The 23,458-nt window shown below is 46.1% G+C and overlaps 1 long non-coding RNA gene across 4 annotated transcripts; it reads left to right on the top strand.

The window, feature by feature from the left end:
* The first annotated feature begins 2,844 nt into the window (after positions 1-2,844).
* Positions 2,845-21,979, top strand: LOC144377340 (uncharacterized). 4 transcript variants are annotated; one of them, XR_013438249.1, is made up of 4 exons: positions 2,845-4,250; positions 4,830-5,504; positions 18,872-19,030; positions 20,457-21,979. It is a non-coding gene; the product is annotated as an uncharacterized LOC144377340 (long non-coding RNA). The 4 variants fall into 4 exon arrangements; XR_013438248.1 differs by lacking the exon at positions 4,830-5,504 and having other exon boundaries at positions 3,009-4,250; positions 20,457-21,768; XR_013438251.1 differs by lacking the exons at positions 2,845-4,250; positions 4,830-5,504 and adding an exon at positions 5,516-5,868.
* The last annotated feature ends 1,479 nt before the right edge of the window (positions 21,980-23,458 follow it).

Below are 23,458 nucleotides of genomic sequence, written 5' to 3'. Positions count from 1 at the left end.
GTTTTAGGCTTATAGAAAAATTGGGACAATAATACAGAGTTCCCATATAATCCATACCCAGTGTCCCCTGTTATCCATATCTTAACTTGATTCGGTTCATTAGATTAATGAACCGATATTGACTCATTATTTTAAACTAAAGTCTGTATGTTATTCAGATTTCCTTGGTTACCTTTTTCTATTCTGGAATACTGCATTGCATTTAGTCATCACGGCTCCTTGAGTGACAGGGCTGCAACAATGACTCAGGCTTCTCTTGTTTTGAATGATGTTGGCACTTTGAGGAGTATTAATCAGGTATTTCTTGAGATGTCCTTCAGGTGGGATTTATCTTATTTTCTGCCTCGTGACCCCTTAAGAGGAGGGAGTCTGAGGGAGGAGAGGGCCAGCCGAAGCACATCTGCATTACTTCATTGGAAGGGGCCCTGTTCTCAGGACTCAGCACTGTGGTGTTGCCCCCATCTCCTGGCTGAGGTCTGCCTGCAGGGGTTCTCCACCATGAAGTGAGACTCCGCTGCCTTCCACACTCTGCTGCTCGGGGGAAGCCTACATAGAGCTCTCCCTTGGGAAGAGGAGCTGTGCTTGCCTTCCATGAGAGCAGCTATCCACATCAATTGCTGGGAGTTCTGTACAGGAGATTCCTTTCTCCTCCTATTCTTTCTTTTGGAATCAATTCAGATACTTTTGTTTCATACTTTGGGTTATAATATAATATCACCTTCTTTGGTTGTTCAGATTGTTCCAGTTTTTCCACTGGGAATCTGTGGGTTGATCCCGTGTTCTGTTGAGATACTTCCATTATTTGGGGCATTGTTTTGCTTTATTTTATTTTTAAGCCAACATACAGCAAGAAGGCACTATGAGCCCCAAAAGTGTCCTTGATTAAACACTGGATCTGCCTTGACCTTGGACTTCCCAGCTTCTAGAGCTGTGAGAAATTTCTGTTGTTGATAAGCTACCCAGCGTGTGGCATTTTGTCATAGCTACCCAAATGAACAACTGGTTGAAAGAGTGAGGATATTTGACTTCTCTAGCCTCAGTTGCCTTATACATAAAATGGAGACAATAATTCTACTTTCATAGATTTGTTGTAAGTATTAAATGAAGTAATGTATACTTAGCTTGGGATCTATCCCAGAGTAGATGCCAATAAAACTTTTAGGAATCATCATTATTGACTTACTATACATTTGGGTAAAACTTTAGTGTTCATAATTTGAACACTTTATATACCTTTTGATTATTTTACAATGGTTTTAGACAAAATTTCTATAGGAAAAATACTGGTGACGAATTTCTAATACTACCTGAGATATTGTAACCTAGCACGCTATCAACAAGAATATTTGTGAAGATGAGATTGATTCTATAGTGGTCAAAGCTTAAATAAGAAAGCTCTTACCAAAGCCACTACACAGTATGAGGGTCCAAGAGCTCCTACATCATTCACTAAGTATTTTTTGCCTAAAAGTGTTTTCCACTCAATTTTTTTTCAATGTGTTGTGAGTCATTAAAAAAAAAAAAATAAATCAGGAGACTTTAGACGAAAATAGCATAGTTTGATTCATCATCATTTCAGACAAATCTGTAAGGAAACAGGCAGCAACTTTGAAAGTCCTCTTCCATACACTGATGCACTTTTGTTTTAGTTATGGTGGTCTTAGGAAAAGAAATTTACTGAGAGAACATCGGAGAAGCCTATCGACTCTTAGGAGAGCCCGTATGCAGGACAGAGCAGCGTGCCAAGTCACATGCTGAAGGATCCACAAAGACGTTACAGTATAGCTACTGTCACAGGCCCTGCTGCTTGTACTGCTGACCTCACTGGACCCTGTCACTGTCCCCTGGAAACTGGATACAACACTAGGGCTGCTGCTACTTGCAGCCCTAATGGATTTCTATAAAGTAATTCTTTTGGGGGGGGGATGGAGGGGTTACCAGGATTGAACCCAGAGGCACTCAACCACTGAGCCACATCTGCAGCCCTCTTTTGTATTTTATTTAGAGACAGGGTCTCACTGAATTGCTTAGTGCCTCACTTTGCTGAGGCTGGCTTTGAACTTGTAATCCTCCTGCCTCAGCCTCCCAAGCCGCTGGGATTACAGGCATGCACCACTCTCCCCGGCTCTATGAAGTAGTTCTTTACTGGTTTCTAATTCAAAGTCAGGTTGGTGTATGAGGTCATAGAAATCTGGGTAACGTGCTTGTTCCCTAGCTGCAGGGGAGGCTGGGAGAGTGAGTTTCTGCCACTCATCTTTTCAGGGTGAAAGGTGGACTCTGTCTTATAAAAATAAAAATTCTCCAACTGTATACACAGGCAGATCTTGTTTTACTGCACTTTGCTCTACTGCACGGCATAGATATTGTGCTTCTTACAAATGAAAGTTTTGTGGCAACGCTGAGAAAGTCTGTGAGCACCCTTTTTCCAACAGTTCAGATGACCATTAACATTATTTAGCAATGTGGTATTTTTTAGTTAAAGTACATACTTTAATAAAAAGACATAATATTATTGTACCATTGTGTAAATATAATTTTTACATGCTCTGGGAAACAAAAAAAATTCATATGACTTGCTTTATTTTGATAGTCACATTATTGCAATGAATTGGGAACTAAACCCACAATATCTCCAAGGTATTCCTGAAAGAGGACATGGAATGAAGAATTAGCATTAGATTCTAAAGGACAGTGGGTTGAGACACCTCATCAGGGCTTATTTAAGAGGTGGCTGGACGGGCTCTTGCTCACCGCCATCTGGACAGACATAGAACATGGGGGAGGGGAATTGTTTAAATGTGTATTTGGCCCAGTGAGAAGGAAGGTGGACCTTTCCCTCCCTTGCCCAGCCTTGGAGGAAGACAGCAGGGTCCCCTGTTCCATCCCCAAGGCTAGTGGTGGGAAAGGTCCCCCCATACACATTGAGGGCTCTGCAGAATGAGAGGGCAGCTCATGTCCCTGATTGGTATTTGCTCAGGCAGGGGGCCAGCTGATCTGCCTTGGGATCCTATCTCCTGAGCAGGAAAAGGAGAAGAGAGGGTAGAGCAGGGAGAGAGAGCTGTGGACATGGTGGACGGCGGCCAGGATGTGGTGGATCGGCCTCCATGCCAAGGGACCTGGGAAGCTGTGGCAGCTTACCGCCAGGGAGAGCCAGGGGAGACGGAGGAGCCAGGCTGGAGCGGGCTCTCCTACCGGCAGGAAGGGACAGTGGGAAGGCACCTCTCCAAGTCGTCACCTGTGGGTGCTCCGTGAAGACCTGTCCTGCACACAGTGGCTGCCCACAGGAGCACCGACGGCCCTCAGGGCTGGCCAGGGAGGAGCAGCCACCAACAAGGAGAGGATCAGGACCCAGGTGATCAGGGAAAGAGAGGGCTCTCCCACCTCCTGCTCCACCCTCAGACCCCAGCACCAGAGGCATCAGGTCCAAGGAGAGTGGGAAGAAGCAGACCCCGACTCTGCTCCCCAGGCCCTGAGGCTGGGGCAGGGAAAGGAGAAAGAAGACCCATCTGGTCACCTCAGGCCCCTGAACCACAGGCCTGGCTGCTGTGAGAGGAGCAGAGGCTGACTCAGCAGTGGACTTGGACCCAGACCAGAGTCCTAACCTCCCCGAGGGCCGGAGAGCGGGGCTTCCTTCTGAGATGTCAGCAGGAGACCTGCCTCTACAGGCTGCAAGGGGCAGAAAGTAAAGCCACCAACACCCGCAGGTTCACACTGCTCCTCCCACACCAAGATGGTCAGAGAGATGGGAGGCGGGGAGGCAAGAAAGAACAGAGCGCGCCCCCTCCAGTGTGGAACCATGGGTTTCTCCCGGAGAGACTTTATCACAAAAGGAGAAGGGAAAAAACCCTGGGAAATGTGGCTCACAGATATTTAATATTTTAAAGTACTTAGCAGATTGTCTTTCAAGGATCGTCATCCTCAGACGACGACTCCAAGGCAAATACTTTTATCGAAGACAGGTCTGGGAACCGGGAGGGCTCGCGTGCAATGAAAATTATTGCAAGAGAGTAAAAATAGAGACTCTGAGCAAAGGTCGTGTTTCTTTCTCCACTGAAAATGTGCTCTGCAGAGGACAGACAGGAGGGCTGGAGGGCCCCCGGGCAGGACAGGGCCCTCATCAAGATCTTTCCAAGGTCAACCTAAGAACACAACGCCTGGCGCTTCCATAGTCACCGCCAGAGCCTCTCCATTTGCAATCCCCGAGGATGAAGCAATAACTTGGAACAGAAAGCGTTGAGCCCTGTGTTCATGTAAGTCCGGGTCTTACAATACCGTGATGCAGAAGAAGGGAAATGTCGGGGATGTCCCCCCGATGGGCCGTCCCCCTCTTCCCTTCAGCCCCCACCCTGGCACTGCTGGACTCCAGGCTGTGTAAGAAGGGTCGCCATGCCTGGGTCCGGGAGTCCCACAGACTTGATTGGGGGTCCTACCTTGCAGTCATGGGACTTTGGGAAGATAACTTATCTCCCCATGTCAAATAGTGTTTGGAGGCTCCTTATATCTGGTCCTAAGGAATTGTCCAGGGTCAACTACTGTTTTAATCAAAACCAGTACCCTCCCCCCCTTTAACTTATGAGCCAACTAGGAAGACTTCTGTTGTTAATTTTTGGGTTTTCCCTAACCGGGACTCATTTTCAGCTCTTCTATATTAAAGTCAGACTACGATGGAGTTGTATAGGTCACACTGAGTTTAGCCTCAAGCACAAGAATTCGTAGGCAGTTTGCCTTTGAGATAAGGAAGGTGAGCTCCCAGGAGGAGGGTGGAAAGGTCAAGTTCACTGTCCTGTGCAAGTTTTTAAACACTGATAGAGTCCTAAGCACACCTGCAGGGTTGAAGACGAGGAAGGAGAAGCGCAGAGACCTCAGAACCAGCCAGCCTGCTGCAGAGCCAGGGTGGCAAAGCGCAGTGCCTCCCCTTGGTACCGCCCATGGGTCCTTGGCTGCCCCTGCCAGGACCAGCTCCAAGATCTGCAGGATCAAAGGTGACTCTCTGGTCAACGTTTACCAAATGTTTTACTCTCCACGTCTGAAATGTTAAACCACAGCTCCCCACCCCCACCCCTGCCAACCCTTGAACATTCGTTTCTTTCCTGCAAATAAGCAAAACACTCTTTTCCTTGAAATTCTGCATGTTCAGCGGGATATTTTTGGGCACCGAGGTGGATTGTAATGCAAATGCCCTTGATTTTCTTGGGACTCTTTCTCCTGTGAATTTCAGTGAGTGATAGCCCCCCTTGAAATAAATGGGCTTTTGATAGATGAAAATTCCCCCTTTCCCCGGTGAAATGTGCTTGGTGGCAAATACTTCCATTTGGCAGAATTTGTTTCATAACTCAGTGTCCTGCGAAGCTCAGCGCAGCAAATCTGTTAGGATGCAGAGAGGAGCCGGGGTGAGGGTGGGGAGAGGGCCCGGAGGGCTCAGGACACGGAGATCTGCAAACGGGGTCACCAGGCACTGGAGTGACCCGCAGACGCCAAGGAGGTGCAAATCACACAGACCTAAGGTAAGACGGGAGAGTGGCCACTGATGGGCAGAACTCAGGAGGGACTGGCGGACACAGGTAGCTGCGGTTTACTCTGCCCCGTGGGAAGCAGCAACGGCCACACCTGCCCCTACCGAGTCCCACAGGCTGGAGGGTGGGTCATGGCAGGGCGGGCCACGAACTCAGCACTGCCATTCTTAGTGCCTGGCGGACACTGGCTCGGGAAAGGTCGCCTCAAAATCACCGGGTGGCACTTCCAGCCCTCTCAGATGGAAAGGTCCCCTTCTAGTCAGAGCCGCCCAGTGACCCTGGGCGACCCCAAGTGGCGCTTCCTGTCCGCGGTGGCGGCAGGGCTCCTGCACCATCAAGGGTGAGCGGGTCACAGGTGAGATCCTTCCGCATTCAGAGGCTGCCATTCAGTGCAGCCCTGGCCATGCCCCAGGGGACAGCCCCCAGGGATCCTCCTGGCCCTGGTCATGGCCTGACTCCTGGCACGGCCTCTGGGACCTGGCCCTGGCCTCTTCTCTCGTCCTGTTGGTCCTCTGGGTTCCAGTCTGATGTCCTGGAATCAGCTCCTCCGTGGGTTCTGCAGCCTCTTGCCTGGGGCCTTCCTTAACCTCGAAGGGTCCCTGATTCCCCCTTGACCTTCATCTGGTGACTCCCGCTGGCCCCTGACGCCCCTCCCCAGGAGCACGATGGACTAGGTGCTCCTCTGGACCAGGCGCTCCTCTGGACCGCCTCGGCCCCTGTCCCTCCCGTTTCTCTGCACTGGACACGCTGCTCTGTGACTGAGACCCACCAGCCAGCCAGGGGGGTGTGATCCTGATGGTTTTGGAATCCCCAGGGCCCAGCTCTCTGCCTGGCACCTAGCAGAGGCTCAGACCAAACCTGTTCCCTCTGACACCCCTGGGTATCTGCATCCTCAGAACTGCTGTGGTTCTGCCCACCACCCTCTGCGCAGACCCTCGGGCTGCCTGGCTGGGCACAGGGTCTGGATTTAATTAATTTTTGTGAAACCAGGTTTTTTTCCTATTCATTCTATGAGTGAAGGGATCTTTTATAGGTTGATTGAGGCAAAAATGGGAAAGAACATCTGTCTTTTACCCCCAGTGAGTGGGTGGCATCCTCTGTCTGCAGAGGCAGAGCTGCTGATGAATGACTTGAGGAGAACAGCATTCTAATTCTGGATCCTCTATCAGCCTGCTGTGTGACCTGGAGATAACTGCCTACCCTCTCTTGGCGTCATTCATTTAGGCAAATATTTATTTCGTTCCTACCACGTTCCCCCCATTTGACAGGATTGAACATAGATCAAGATCTCTGTCCTCCCAGGATTTACAGTCTAATGGAAGGACAGACAATACATCAACAAGCCGCCAAATAAATAAATATCTAAATATAAATTAAGACTGGCACTGGGGAGGAATTGAAGGAAGTGGAGTAACAGAGAGTCATGGAGGTAACTACTGAGAAATGAAAAGGCAAAGCTTCAGTCTGAGGGATACAAAACTGGGCAGGTGGATAATGATGTGGGCAATGGCTCTGCCATGGGTTAGACATGAGGAGTCCCCTCTAAGCTCACGTGTGACACAATGTAAGAATGTTCAGAGGCAAAGCGATGAGAGTATGAGAGTCATGACTTAATCAGAGGATTAATCCACTGAGATGGATTAACTGGGTGGTAACCGTAGGCAGGTGGGGTGTGGCTGGAAGAAGCAGGTCACGGAGGGCGTGCCCTTGGGTTTTATGCTTTGTCCCTGGTGAGCAGAGCTCTCTCTGTCTCTGCTTCCTGACTGTCCTGTCCTGAACTGCCCTTCGGCCACCATGCTCTGCCTCACCTCCGTCCCAGAGAAATGGAGTCAGCTGACTGTGGACTGAACCCCTGAAACTGTGAGTCAAAATAAATCTTTTCTCCTTTCAGTTATCCTCATCAGGTATTTAATCACAGCCATGAAAAAATGGATCCCCCCGGTCCTGAGGCATAAATCATTGAGAAGTAGAGGAAAGGCCTGTGTGTCTAGAGAATAATTGGTGGCAGGGAGATCTCACCTGGATGGAGGGAATGATTAATGCTGGGACCAGCTGCTTCCCAGGGCCTTAACCAATGGCAAGGAGCAGATCAGATTTTGCTTAGTCCCAAACTCATGATAGTTGCTCAGTAAATATTAGTTAAGAGAATAAATTAATGAACTGGTGCTTCCTTTGAAAGAATTTGGAATTATTGACCAACGACGACCAATCCTTACATTCATTAATACATTTCTAAGATTCACATTTGGCCTCCAGGATCCCCAAGGATAATGGCAATGACTGAAGTACAAATCTGCCCACGTGACCTGAAATCAATACAGAAAAAAATAAGAGAGTAGATGAGATTGCTCTTAGCCCATGCCTATAGCTCAACTAGGAGTCAGAGAACATTAGAAGCTTCAACTCTTAAGAAAAAAGCAAAAGCAAAACAAAACCTGAAAATGGTAGAGTTGATGGAGAATCCAGAGCAGAGCAGAACAGCAGGTGGAGCATGCACTAGGAGCAGGTGACAAGGCCCTGGGGTGGCAGAACCAGACATCAGCCAACTCTCATCCCAAGGAAAAAGACGTTCTCCATACTAGGTTACAGAGTTCCACCAAGAGCAGGTATGAGATCAGCATATTGCATACTGATGACGTGGGGTGAAAAAGAACCTGTCCACATAGGGTACAGCCTGGAGGTGGCAGCCCAGAGACCCAGCTGCCTCCAGAAAGAAAGGGAAGATTCTTGGAAAGGAGAGTATTCCTGGGAGGCGTGGTGTGAAAATAAATAAAAATGACCTATTCCCCCAAAACAAAACAAAAATCCTCAAACAAGAGAGTATTCAAGAATCAGGCCAGGCATGGAGGTGCATACTTGTAATCCCAGCAGCCCAGGAGGCTGAGGCAGGAGGATCACAAGTTCAAGGCCAGCCTCAGCAAATAAACAAGGCTTTAAGCAACTTAATGAGACTCTGTTTCAAACAAACAAACAAAAAATTTTAAAGGGGGTGGGGGAGCTGAGATGAGGCTCAGTGGTTAAGTGCCCCTGGGTTCAATCGCTAGTGCCAAATAGGAAAAGATAAATCAGAAAAAGTCAGATAAAAAGCCTTGCTTATTAGAGAACTCTCCCCCTCTCTCTTTGTAACCACAGAGGAAAGAGATTTTGAATTCAGCACCAAGCAAAACACTCAACCTCCTCCCTACTTTATTTGTGCTTATCTGAAAGGAAAGTCCAACCTAAATAAATAATAATAAATATTAAAACAACACCACATCCACACCAAATTATTTTAAGAAAAATGGAAAAACAAGAATTAAATTATTTCAGCACATGAAAACACATTCAAGGACATGGGACTGTCAAAACCCTCCAAAGGGAACTAAATATAATTAAATAAGAAACTTTAGCTATTAAATAAAGATCAACATTTTTAACAAGTTAAAAATCCAGAAAATGAGTAATGTAAACAATAGGAAGACAGAAGTTGGGATCTGGCTGACCTCAAGAAAGGAATGGAAAAAAAATCACATGGAAAATAGAGAATAAATTAGACGGTACTCGGGAAGAGCAGACAGAGTTGCCCACTGGTATCTGCAGGGCACTGGCTGCAGAACACCCTGCAGACACCGAATCTGCATGTGCTCTACAGAAGATGCTCAAGTCTTTTATGTAAAATGGCAGAGTATTTACATAGAACCTGTGCACGTCTCCCCATATATTTTAAATCCTCTCTCGATGACTTATAATGCATAATGCAATGTAAGTGCTGTATAAAGGGCTCTGGTACTTATTACTTAGGGAATAATGACAAGGGGATTGTCTGTACATATCCAGTACAGATACAGTATTTTTTCAAATATTTTTTATCTATTGTTGGTCATGTCCCCAGATGCAGAACCTGTAGATTCAGGGAGCCAACTGTATAACCAAGAGTATGGAGATGAAAAGACCCAGGAAAATACAACCCAAACAAAAGGTTATCACAGAAAAAAAAATGATATATATAAAAAATAGGCAAAGAGGTCCAACATATGTATAATCAGAGTTCTGAAAATTAAGAAAAGAAAAAAAAACAGTAGAGAATATCTCTTAGCTAAAATTGTTATTCAAGAATTTTTGTGAAATTAAAGACATGAATTCACATATTGAAAAGGCTCCCCAGAAGGCTTAATGCTGACTTACTCTGAAGTGAAAATATTAGATATTCAAGTAACAGAAAATACCCTCTGAGCCTTCAAACTTACATAAAGGCCCACAAAATAGACAAGAAGCAACCTAGAAAGGCACCATGAATAGAGCAGCATTTCTAAGAAACCAAAGTTTAAGAAAACTCATAAAGGGAATTTTATATCCAGTCATTTGTCCTTCAATGTCAAGAATACCAAAGATAGCTCTCAATATGAAAAACGTACAGAATATTTATTCCTGAGTCCTTCCTGAGGAATCTTCCAGAGGAAGAACTTCATCCCGGCAGACTTCTACAGAAACACTGGCAGAAGGACTGGTTTTAGTCATTTGGTATATTTATCCATAGATCAAGGGGAAAAAAAAACTAGCTTTCCATAAAGATAAAAGAATACTGTGTAAATACATCTCCCGAGAAAGCTGAAATCAGGATAAAACAGAGAGAAGAGACCACTAATAGAACTGAGTATAAATTTATATCAATAAATGTAAATAGTCTTGATTTACCTACAGGGAAAGAGCTATATCCCCAGCCCTGTTCTTTTAAAGAGTCATATATGAAACTGATCCAGGAAGGCTATAAAAAAAAAATGGAGCCAAAGTATGTCAGGTAAAAAGGAAATTGGTATCTTGATAGGTAACAAGGTAAAATTCAGGCCCAAAACATTCAGACAAGACAGAACCCTTGAGACCACAGGTTACAGTTCATCATGAAGATATAATAGTAATGAACATCTATGCACCAACTAACACAGAGCAATCTTCAAAAAGAAAAATTATAATAGGTACAAAGAGAAGTGTATAGATATCACTAATCGAGGATCGTAGTCTTTAAATACTAACCCCCTCACTCCAAATAGGAGAAGTGGACCAAAGACAAAGATAGATAAAGCTCCTAAATTACATAATCGATGAGCTAAATCTTGTGCAAAAAAAAAAAAAAATTGTACCTGATAATAGAGAAACACCTTTTGCTTGATAGAACTTAAAGAAACATAGAAATTAGCAACATACTAGGTCACACTGAAAACCTTAATAAGTTCCAGAAAAAAAGAAATATAGACAGACTAAACAGACAAATAGTTACCATAATCATGAAAAATAAGTTCAAAGAGGAAATACACAAATTAAGGGAGAACTCTCTATTGAAACAGAAGGAATTTATAAGCTCTTTTCACACAATTGTGTGCACATAAATTTTAAAGTTTAAATAATATAGATAATTTTCTAGGAAAAATATCATTTACCAGAATTGGCATAAATGAAGACAGCTCATATAAATTAATTTCCACAATAAATGAGAAAGTTATAGAAGAGCTACTGTACCTCAAAAGCACTAGGCCAAGAGGATTTCAAAAGGGAATTCTCTTCTTGCAAAAATCAGACAATTGCAGTGTCTTTCAAACTGTTCCAAATAACATAAAAAGCATGTAAGATTCTGATTTTTTTGGGGGGGGGAGGGTGGGGAGAGGGGGGAGCAGATAAAGTGAAAATAAAATTGATACCTAAAACTGATACTGTGCAAAAATAAAGCTATATTTCAATCTCACTTAACAATAACTATACAAAAGTCTCAATAAAATTTTACCAAGAAACCCCAAAGCACATTTAAAATAGCACACAAGGATCAGCATAACAATTCAAGGATGGTTCAATATTACAAAATTAATGTAATTTTAAATATTAATAATCCTAAGAAAAATAACATGATCATTTTCATAGATGTTCTTCTTATGTAATATAATTCAGGTTGGCCCCCAATAAATAAATAATAAATTTAGTATAAAGGTAGTAAAAATACCAACACTTCTTTTTTCCTGGAACTAGACAAGTTAATTCTAAAGTTCCTATGGAAACAAGAACAGTCAAGAAAGTGCCAAAAACACAGAGCAATCCTCAGGGAGCTCATTCCCTCAGATGTTGAAGTGGATGAGAAAGCCTCTAAAATGAAAATTATGCAACACGGACACACAATTTGACAGATACAGCAACAGAACGGGATGAAAAGACCAGAAATAGGTCCACTGCACATGGAAACCTCATGTTACTAAAGGAGGAATTTCAAATCCTTGGAGAATCATGGACTTTAAGAAAAATCACACAAGACAATTAAATAGACCCTTGGGAAAAATTAAATTAGATCTTTTTGTCATACCCAGATGAATTCATGAATGGATGTAACGTTGGATAGATTTTTTTTTTCAATTGCTTAGTTGTAGAAGGACACAATATATTTATTTATTTATTTATTTTAAGAGAGAGAGAATTTTTTAATATTTATTTTTAGTTTTTGGTGGATGCAACATCTATTTTCTTTTTATGTGGTGCTGAGGATCAAACCCAGCTCTACTGCTGAATGACAGCCCCAGCCTTAGAATGATTTTTATTTTTAAAAAATGAGTGCTTAATGGAGAAAGAAAGAGAGAAGAAGGAAAACTAAGATGCCCACATTGGAAGTAACCACTATTCTAATCCTTTACTCTGAAACCTGGTAACAAAAGGAAAAGAATTAAGCCTTTACTTGACAATTTCAGGAAAATCTATTGTCTATGCTAATGAGTTGATGGAAAATACAAAGGATTGAGGAAAATGTTAAATTATACCATGAGGAAAAAATTAGAAACTCCAAAATGTGAAGCATTCTACAAAACGGTAGCTTAGTATTTTCAAAAGTTAATAAAATCCTATGTGATTCTAAAATAAAAGAAATGGAAGAGACATAATAACCAAATAACAATGTATGAAACTTGCTTGGATCTTGGTTGGGGAGAAATTATAAAAAATATTTTGGGTATAATCGGGGATTTTTAAATGAGGACTAAATATTAAATAATTCTAATAGTCAGCGTTCCATGACTGTAACAAAATACCTGACTTAATCAAGTTACCAAGAGAAAGGTTCATTTTGGCCCGCAGTTTTAAGAGGTTTCAGTTCTTTGTTGATTGATTCCATTACTTTGGGCTGTGGCAGAACATCATGGCAGGAGCAAAGTTGTTTACCAAATGGCTAGGAGTTGACAAAGAGAGGAGAAGAACAGAAACTCCCAACCCTCTTTCAGGATATGCGCCCAATGGTCTAAAACCTCCCATTTGATCTCATCTCTTAAAACTTCCACTACCTCCCAATAGCGCCAAGCTGTGGATGAACCCTTTAATACATGGGCCTTTGAGGAACATTTTAGTTATAAACTTTAGCAATGATAATATAGAATTATTGCTAATGTTACATTAGCAATATAGCGATGTGAATTATTTAGATTTAGATAAAGATTGGAGAGATGAATAAAGACAGGTAGACAGACAAAGCACGTATAGGGATCAAGTGCTAACAACTGTTGCATCTAGGTGGTGGAGATCCAGGTATTTCAAACACTCCCGAGCAGCAAGACACACAAATATTGCCCCCATACTCAGATTTTGGTGAGTATGGAAGTCTACAATACGCCAGGTCCATCTCTAGTGCTTCTACCTGTGCTACAGTATTTAATGCTCATTGCTGACCTGTGAGGTGGGCATCACCCTCTACTTGGTGGAAAAGTCAATACTGATTTTCACTCGTGCCACAGGATATAATTCAGAGACCTATCTGACCTCCAGTACAGACTTGATCATGCTACAGCTGTCCTACAAAGGGACGAGGCAGATTGGTCATCAGGAACGGAAACGTATTTCAGAAAGAATCAGATAAAACCATGGTAAACAGACAATATTTGCTCTGGCCCTTTTCCAGCTCCCCCAGTAGAGGACATGGGGTGAACAGAGGGAGGAAGGCTGGGGAGTGGACCATGTTCTGGATCAGCAATGTTCCTGGCTTCTGGGGCTTGTTGGAAGAACCAGGAGCGGATCTAGCCAGGATGATGGCACCGATCGTGGGCAGTCTCAGGTGCCACGCTGAGACAGACGGTGGGCCACGTCTGGTTGGCAGTCAGGAGCCATGGAACAGTCTGCACACGGGGACAACCACTTCCTTCCTCCCCAACAGGAGACCGTTTAAAAATAAACACAAACAAACCGACCCTACAGAAGGAATTGGAGCAAAGTTTTGATGTGTTATTTATGAACGGAGCATTGGTCAAGTGGAAAATAAAACCTGAACAAGATTAAAAATTGATGGGCAAAGAACCACTCGGTGGCTTGTGAAAGCCCTTCGTAGAGAAGGAAGAAATGAAAAGCTGTTTCATAAAAGATTGAAGCTCCGGGGTACTCGGGGCTTGGGCTCAGGCAGAAAGCTCTCTTGGCACCATGACTGTTAATAAATAGGAGCTTTCCTAGGGTGGGGAGCGTCGTGGGAGCAGGCACTGTCTGTGCTGGGTGGAGCCCTGGCCATCGTCCAAGGCCTGGGGAGCCACGGAGCCTGGAGAAGACACTTCCACGCTCTCATCACGCTGCTGGGCTGGACGCCAAAGCTGGCGGAGCAGAGAACCAGAATCGCTCAGACTTGGGGGAGCTCGATGGCCATCCTCTGCACCCTAGTCCTCTCCATGGAGAGATGCACCTATGTTTTCTCTTCCTAAAACCAAACAGAGCATTTATTATTCATTTATTTTCAACCAAAAAACTAACCATGTTCACTAGTAAATTTGGAAAAAGGACAAAGAAAATTAAAAGTACTCATTTTATTTAACAAAGAGAGACACTTACACATTTTACAGAATGTCATCAAACTGAATATGCTGTTTTATATTGGACTAACCTAAAAAAGTTTTATAAAAGTTTACGGATGTAAGTTAGCATCTACAGTATCACTTAAAACTCACAATTTATAATCCCCTTTTGTTGGACATTCAATTTGTTTCCGATTTTAGTTTAGTTACAAATAATGCTGTAATCAACACTCTAATAGTTAATCACTTGTGTGCACTCTGGTTATTTCAGAGGAAGATGGCTTTTGGAAGATAGAAATCCGTGTGCTTTTCTTTCTGTGAGTCTTTTCGTCCTGTGGCTCCCCACCCATTAAATCAATGAACTTCATCCTTTCAAAGAGAACAGACTGGAGTCCAGATCAAAAACAAAGCCATTGTCCCACTTCCAGTGAAACTAGAAATTGGGAGGCCATAGCAAAAGAGCACCCTTGGAAAGACAGGCTTTGTTGAAAAGTTCTTTAGATGCTAAACACTTCCTTACTTCAAGAACAACGGAGCGTGGTGGTCTCCGAGCTGGAGTTCGCCCATGAATCCATGTTATAGGGAAGATGGTGGAGAGCAAGAAGGTGAGTTCCCAACGGAGGGAACAGGGAGGCCAGGAAAGAAGAGGGGAGAGAAGGCAATGTGCCAAGGAGGGATTCAGAGTGGAAGTCCCAGAACAGCACTCTGACAGGAAGGAACAGCTGGCAGAAGGGAACAAGGGACCATAGGTGACAGTGCCACCACATGCTCCCTCCCAGCCTATGGGAAATGCCTTAGCAGGGCACCCCTGCACCATCGGGGCAGCCTCGGGGTATAATTAAGTAGAGAGAAAGAGCCCAGTGTCTTCTGTAGTGTTCTGTAGGGGAGCCAGAGGCTCCCAGTGCCTGTCACGGAACACAGGTGAGGGCCCTGGGGTCGGAGCTCACCGGACCTGCCCTCAGGGAGACGAAAGGGACCCTATGGCAGGAGGCTACAGGACGAATCACCAGATCTGGAGTTTAGAAAGTATTTGAGCAAAACCCAGGGGAAGCAGCACCAGCAAGAGCCATTAAAGTGGAACATGATCAGCAGAAAACATGATGGAACTTCCTGTGAGCAACCGTGAAGCTTTTCCAGGGCACCGCCTACCGTAGTGTCTCCTCTCTCCCATTCTCCAGCACAAGTCACTGTCCTTGGCTGCTAAGGTGCCCTGGCAGATGTCAGTACGGATCTGAACTCAGAGCTGGAATTGTGTCTACCATGTGCCAGTGAGGATTTGGAAACTTGGCCATGGGTTGCCAGCGTGGAAATCGGGAAGAGCTGCACCCTCCTCTTCAATAGTGAGGAGAAACTCACTGTCCCCTTCTCCAGGGAAAGTCACACCAGCTTTGCTTCCAACAAAATGCCTTTTCTTGTCTTTGTAGGTGGACACAATACCTTTATTTTGTTTAGTTTTTTTTTTTTTTATGTGGTGCTGGGGATCCAACCCGGCGCCTCACACCTGCTAGGCAAGCGCTCTACCACTGAGCCCCAGCCCCAGCCCAAAATGCTTTCTCTTGATGGGAATGGCTTTCAGTCTTTGACCTGTTCACCTATTCGTGTGTTCTGGTCCCTCTGTTTTATCTCATGTCAACTCCATTAAGTTGGGTTGGGAAGTTTGGACACAGTGCTGAGGGATTCGGAGACTCTATCGGGCTCTATAGGGAAATGTCTGTCATCAGTTAGTGATAGTCACCATCAGCTTGGAGTGGGTTTGGAAGCAAATGGATCAGCTACCTGCAATCCCTGCTCTAAAGACACCTAACATAAAGGTGATCCAGCTTCCACACACTGGTCCTGCATTTCTTGAAGACTGTCTTCGTGCCTGCAGCTGCAGCGCTGTGACCGGGGTCCTGCACCTCTACGCTGGAGCTGGAACTTTGGAAAAGGCATCCTTTGTGTCTCAGTCAATTCCGTGGGACTCAGACTGGCCTGAGATGTCTCTGACGCCTGACACTGTCCCCCAGTGCTGGTGTTCTCAGCAGGGGCCGGTTCTCATGGATGGAGATAAAAGGGACTTAAATGTCTCTCCAGGTTCTAACAGGATAGAAAAGCAAAGCCAGCCCAGTCACCAGGGTGTCCTCTCTGCCATGAGCCTGCACTTAGTCACCCCTGGTCATGCGTCTCACGCCCTGGGGTTCCTCCCTCCGTGTCCCACGAGGAATCCACAAGCCAGTGATACATTCCACACTCACCAGAGTGATTGCGCATCTGTCCTGCACCAGGCTACAGAGGTCCTGGCCCTGTGGAGCTCACATTCCACAGGGGGAGGCAGACGAGAAGTCCAATCAATCATAGAGTGAATGCCAGGGACGTGGAGGAATAAAACGGAGATGGCGGTGCTGGAGAGATTGGGTGTTCGACATGGCGGTCGGAGCAGTTGTGACTGAGAAACTGACATTTGAGTGGTGAGGCTATCTAGAGTGTCGGAGTTGGATGGGACAATCCAGGCACAGGGAACAGCGGGCACATGCCTGTTGTGTCCAAGGAACAGCAAGAAGCTCAGTGATTGAAGCAAAGCAGGCAGCGGGGGCTGGGGGGGCGGGGGGACAGATGGCACAGGGTGCCCACCTCACCTGGGTCCTTCTCTGGGAGAGATGGGCAGCCGCTGCCAGGAGCCAAGTGGTGTCTAAGTCACGCAGGTTGCCAGAGAGGGACTGGGCTGTACCAAGGGGCCAGGATGGAAAGGGGGGATGACCTCAGGGAAACAGAGCCCAGAGACAGGCGTGACCTGTCCAAGGGCAGCCAGAAAGCAGGGGACAGAGCAGGAAAAGCCCCGCTTTCCTGATTGCTGCCGCCCAGGGCTTCTCTGGCTGCTCCTCCTCACACCCAGGGCCCCGACCGGTGGGATCAAGGGTTCCGCACGGTCAGCGGGACTTGAAGCCAGGCCCGAGCCCTGAGTGAGGCGTTCACAGAGATGGCGGGAGCGGCGCTGTGATTACAGCCTTAATTTTGCTCTGATTCAACACAGCTCTCCCCTCCGGCGTGATTAGTCAGGTACCATTACCATTTTGTAATGAGATTAATGAGAGAATTCATTCAGAAGTCATTATCTTACCTAATAATGACCTTACTGATTACTGTATCTCCTTCAACTAGGTTACTGATTTTGATGAAAATATAATAAATATAGCTTTGCAGCACCTGGAAAATTTGTTCTCTGCCTGGAATAGTTCTGAGGTGAAGACTTATTTTTAAGAATTTCTTGAAAGTGATTAAATATTTTGGTTCTCCTGAGGCGGTATTTTCTGTGTTTTCACAGATGACATTTTTGAAATGTATGAAATATTTGATGATAAAATATTTAATAAGCCTGGCGTTCATATTTTTTCAGACATCTGTTTCTACTTTGAGGCTGTCTGAATGTGATTTTACATGAAATTTCTATTTGCATGTTGTGTTGGTTTAAGCAAAGGGCTTGTGCTGTGCATGACATATGTGTCTCATAAAATAATGAACGCCTGAGCCTGGAAGTCCAGAGGAGGGTGCCCGAGGAGCATTGTGGTCTGCATATTAAAATGCATCTAAGCAAATCATTAAATAAAAACAGAGCCGTTTCCACGGGGAATAATGCAACTCAACTCTGACTAATTGAGAGCTTACTAGATGCAACGGCACTGGGAAGAACAAGGGATCGAAACACAGGGGTTCTCTCCTCCAGATGGAGTTTCAGAAAGGCTCCTACTCGGTGCCTGGGACTCTCAGACTTGCCCCGTCACTTCCTCTATGAGACACAGTGGCATAAGGACTCCGGTTTCTGAACTCAGATCTGGGCTCTGAGCCCCTGCTTCATCCTTTGGTGCTCACCTTGGGCATGTCACCTGACCTCTTTAGACTTCAGTTTCTACATCTGTACAATCGCTAAGTCCTTGGTTGGCCCGAAGGCTGAAGAATGAAATGAGAAGACAAGTTGTAAGAGATTAGAGGGCTTGTTGAGGATCAAAAGCCTGGCAAGTAGTAAAGTTGCCAAGTCCCAGCCCCTTGGACTCCAAGCTTCCAGAACTTTCCATCATGACAACCTCGTCGCTTATCCCCAAAGTTCAGCTAGGCTGAGCAAACAGAGCCAGCCTCCACTTGGGGACCCGGCGTAAGCTCGCATGCAATTTTCATAAATCTAAATAGTTATTCTATAGTTACTCTCCACTCCGTGTTCATCTTAATCCACGTGTCACCTGCAAAGATGGATGAGTCATTTGCAGGCTTGATTGATGTGGGTTTTGCCTTATGACGTTCCTCGAGATTAATGGGAGCCACGCGGTCCCAGATCCATGAATCACCCCAGCTGGAAGCGCTCCACTAGAAGGCAAGAGAGAACAAAAGATCAGCGGGAAGCTGGGGAAACAGGCACACTCCGGGCTGTGAACCCGCCAAATGAAGCCCTGTGGTTGGGAGCCTGGGGAGGTGCCAGGAGCCCCAGAGTTGCAGTCACAACTGCTTTCCCACGTGCCACCATTCTTGCTGGGGGCTCTTGAGTGCATGTCACTTCTCCTCTGTGGGTCTTGGCTTCCTCATCTTTGAAATGGGAATAACAGTTCTTCTCCTCCACAGCACTGAAGAGGGAAGCGTTGCTGGGCATTATCAAGTACCTGCTGCTCCTCAGGCCTCCTCTAAGTGCCCCGCTGCGTGATCTCACCTCATCTTCCCCAGGACCTCACGAAGCAGCAGCGTTGGCACATTTTGCAAATGAGGAAACTGAGACACAGAGAGGTTAAGTAACTAACCCAATGCTACCCTGCTGGGGAGTTGAAGACACACCGTGGCCTGGCCCCCAGCCTCTCCCTGTGGGTCTCATGGGTGTTTAAGCACTTTGCAACATTGACGCCTGTCATTGCCATTAGTATTTCAGTTATTGTGTCCTAGGTCAGGTCTTCATGAAGAAAAGGAATCAGAATGAAAAGAGATTATTTTTTATGACAGTGAAAGACAACCCAGGGGACAGATGTGGCAGAAACAAACATGAACACAATGACTCATGGTCACTCAACTAGGGAAAGAGCAATAGATAAGATGGAGCAAAGCCAGGTCGGGGGGCTGGGGGTCCCTACAAGAGGAATTTATGAAAAAAAAAATCAGAGGCAAAACTCTAAGTAGATGGACCAGCCTCCCTCCCCGAGCGGGGAGGAGAGGAGTGACACCCTTGTATGCAAAAACTAATGGGAAAACTCCTGGCTGGGACAAATAGGTCACATCTAGTGATTTGAAATATGGTGTGTCAATCACCTCTTAGGGGTTGGTACAAATGGAGAATCTCAGACTCACTGCCACAACCTAGAGTCAGAATGTGCATTTCTGCAAGACGCCCAGGTGATTCCTTTGCAAGTTGGAGAAGCCGTTGGCTAAGGCCACACAGAGATCATTCTGCAAAGGTAGAAGTTAGGACCCAGGAAGCAGACTGTTTGAAAGATGCCTAGTTGGCACTTTACCAAAGGCAAAGGATGCAATCACAGAAATCAAGTCACAGATAAGCATGGGGACAGGTCATAGACACACACACACACACACACACACACACACACACACACACACGGTGAGACTAGGGTAGGCCCTGGTGCTAGATAAAGGCACATTTTTCAGGGTGACTTGAAGGCTTTGAATGTGTGGGATTAGCCTTGTAGATATCAGACTGGGGTCTCATTAGAGCCCAGACACTACTGCCCTGTGGGACTTGAGAAAAGCCAGGAGCGGTCAGCTGACCCACTGCCCAGGGCACAGACTCACCAGGGAGCTGAAACAAGACTGGAATACATTGGTGAAATGGAACATGGCTCCACTTCCATCAAAGTCGACAGCGCCCTCCAGTGGAAACTGGGAGTAAAACATCCCTGTCAAACGCAGCCTCCTTCAGAGGGCAGGTCCGTCTTGGTGGCTTGAGATTCTGCAAAGCTGAGCTCCAGGGGGTAGGGCTGTTTACTGGGAAAGGGGATTTATTCCATCAGCTCAGAAGAAAACTCTTTAAAACACCCACCAGAAAGTTTCACAGTTTAGCGAATTGCAAAAGAAAACCAAAGAGGGTATAAGGATCACAGAAAAGCGGGAGAGGCATGACAGATATTTTTCATAACGTTGATACCACTTCTGCCTGAGAAGAGTAACTAACGAGTGTATTTCTTTTTCTTACAATTTCTATTAACAGTTCTGTAACCCCTGAACACACGTTGGAGAAATATTTTAGGACCATCATTCGAAGGGTTACCAACTGATCCAGCAGCCTGGATTGCCCTGAGTCCTTTGATCCCACTATTCCATAAACCGAGTATCTTTGCCACCCTGTCCTGCCCTCCCTATGGGTAGAACACGGGTGGATTTCAAGATCGCTGTGTGAGCTGCTTCCTTCCACTAAGTGTCTCAAAGTATAAACCCAACAAAGGAATGTCCAAAGGCAGAGGTGTTGAAAAGGTCCCTGGGCAGTGACATTGGTTCCTGCTCCTGGGGGCATTTCCTGGTCAAGAAAATAGGCTGACAGCGAGACAAGGACCAGCAGAGACAACGTGGACCAGAACCTGGGCTTCACGCTGGACTCCCTGCCATGAGCCTTTTGATTAAGCAGACATTTGACTAGACACCACTGCAAACTGTAGCTGTTGTAATGTGGATGCTTCCTTTAGGAGTTCTTCAGCTTCTACAGTGAGTGACTTAAGACAAGGGTTTGGAGCTACACAGACTTGGCTTTGAAATTCTCTGCCACCTCATATCCTGGCAACATCTCTGTGATCCTGGCAAGTCACAGTACCTCCCACGAGGCTGGTTTTCTAGCTTAGAGAATGAGCAAAACCAGGTCCTCTCTGGGGATGGTTGGGTGGAACTTTTGTTCCTCTTGCCTGGAGTTTCCACGTGGTGGGAAGACCAAGAGAGTAACACTCCTGCCTCTTGCCTCACTCCTTCCCTTCCACCCTGCAGAGCCCATTTACTTGATTTGGAACCGCAGCCCACCGACCACAGTTCTCGGTGGGTGGGGCTAAATTATTAAAGGTCATTGAGAGTGGGAATGTCTCCTCTTCCTCCCTGGGCTCCACCTAGGAATCCCAGGTACGTGGGTGTTATAGTTTGGATGTGGGGTGTCCCCTAAAGCTCAGTGTGAGACAATGCAAGGAGGTTCAGAGGGGAAATGATTGGACTGGGAGAGTCTTAACCCAATCCGTGATTTAATCCCCTGATAGGAATTAACTGAGCCATAACTGAAGTGGTGGGTGTGGCTGGAGGAGGTGGGAATTGGGACGTGGCTTTGGGATATGTATTTGTATCTGGCAAGTGAAGTCTCTCTCTCTCTCTCTCTCTCTCTCTCTCTCTCTCTCTCTCTCTCTCTCTGCTTTCTGATTGCTGTGTGAGCTGCATCATCCTTCTGCATGATGTTCTGCCTGACCTCCAGCCTCGAGGTATGGAGCCTGCCTTCTATGCACTAAGACCTCAGAAACCGTGATCCCTAAATAAACCTTTCCTCCTCTACAGTTGTGCTGGTCACATCATTTAGTCCCCCGAAGCGTAAAAAGCTGACTAAAACAGCAGGTGACTCAGGAGCTCACACCTCCTTCTAGTGAGCTGCCAAGGTCAGGATTGGGAAGTAGAATCCACAGAGTGTTCTCAGGCAGACCTTTGACCACAACTAGGAAGCTGTGTTCTCCTATCACTTTATCAATAAAGAGCTCACATTGATCTCCACTCACTACTCTCCTGGATTTTATTTCCCAATTGCCCCTCATTTCAGATGGGGAGAGGGAGGTGATTTTTACTGAACCCCTAAAGCCCTAACCAGGGCATGATGGGAAGAAGGACCTGTAGTCACCCCTCAGCATCTGCAGACACGGGAAAATCCCTGACGCTCCACTCCCTTGGATAAACAGGCTAGTATTTGCATATAACCTACACACATCCTCCTGTATACTTTAAGTCGTCTCTAGATCACTTATTATCCCCAATACAATGTAAATGTTATGTAAATAGTTGTTCACTGTATTGTTTAGGGAATAATGACGAGGAAAGGGGTACACATGCTCAGCACAGCCTCAATTTTCTTTTTAAAGTATTTTGTCTTCGATGGGTTGGATTCTCAGATGTGAAGCCTGCAGATAGAGCCCCACTTGGATGTGTAGAAAGCTCCTGCTTCATCATAGGCGTCGATAAAAGAGTATTACCGCATTTTAGGCCAGTTAGAGACTATGCCTGAGAAAGGCTGGATTTGTCAGTAGAAGCTTCCAGAAGGACATCAAATGTGAAGTGGGCCTGTAGAGAGGAGAGGAATGTTAGGGAGTCTCAAACAGGAAGAGAGATGTGAGTGCAGGGGAGGAGATGGGAGCCTTCTCCAGCTCGCTGTGTCTTGGCTGCTACTCCTTCCTTCAGTGTCCCTGGCCACACGTCATCTTTGATGTCACCTTCTCCTGGCTGCAGTGGGTCGGTCTTCATCCTCATCCATCCTTGGATGGTCTCTGAGGTCCCCGCTGTTACCCAGCCATTCTCCAGGGTTGGTTCTCCCGTTTTCTCATAACCATGGAGGCTTCCCAGGAAAAACACCACCCTTCCCAGCCTTGCCTCCGGGTGTGGCCACAGGAGTCCATCCCAGCCAACGGGCTTCAGGCTCTGGTGACAGTCCCTCGGGTCAAGCCCTTGAGGAGCGGCCGCCTTCCCGCTCACCTGCCCTCTCCACGTTGGAGGCCACATTCCTGCCCTTCTTCCTGGACACCTTCCTCCTTCCCAGTAGCAGAGAGCCACTGCGGACCACGAGGGAAGAGGCTACGTCCCCAGGTGGCGGAACAACGGGAGGGATCCGCATGACAGATGATTTCGTAAAGTAGGGCCGCCACAGTAGGTAGGACCTTGGTAAAAAAAGAAATCACCCACTGTTCTGTGTAATCTATTGCGATGTGGTGTCTGTCCTACGCTGCTAAAATCATCCTCCCTCGCCACTTGTCCATGTTCCATGAGGGAGCGCTTCCTGGAGGAGGGACGGCGTTATGTGGTGTCCCTCAAAAGCTCACGTGTGGGACAATGCAGGAAGACAGGGAGGAGAAGTGATTGGGTTAGAGCCTTACCCATCCAGCCAATTGATCCCTGATGGGATTGACTGAGTGGTGACCGGAGGCGGGTGGGGTGTGGCTGGAGGAAGTGGCCATTGCAGGTGCAGCTATGGGGATGTATTTTGTA

Source organism: Ictidomys tridecemlineatus, chromosome 4 (genome assembly GCF_052094955.1).
Source record: "Ictidomys tridecemlineatus isolate mIctTri1 chromosome 4, mIctTri1.hap1, whole genome shotgun sequence".
Classification (NCBI taxonomy): domain Eukaryota; kingdom Metazoa; phylum Chordata; class Mammalia; order Rodentia; family Sciuridae; genus Ictidomys; species Ictidomys tridecemlineatus.
This window is presented reverse-complemented; position numbering and strand designations above follow the sequence as displayed.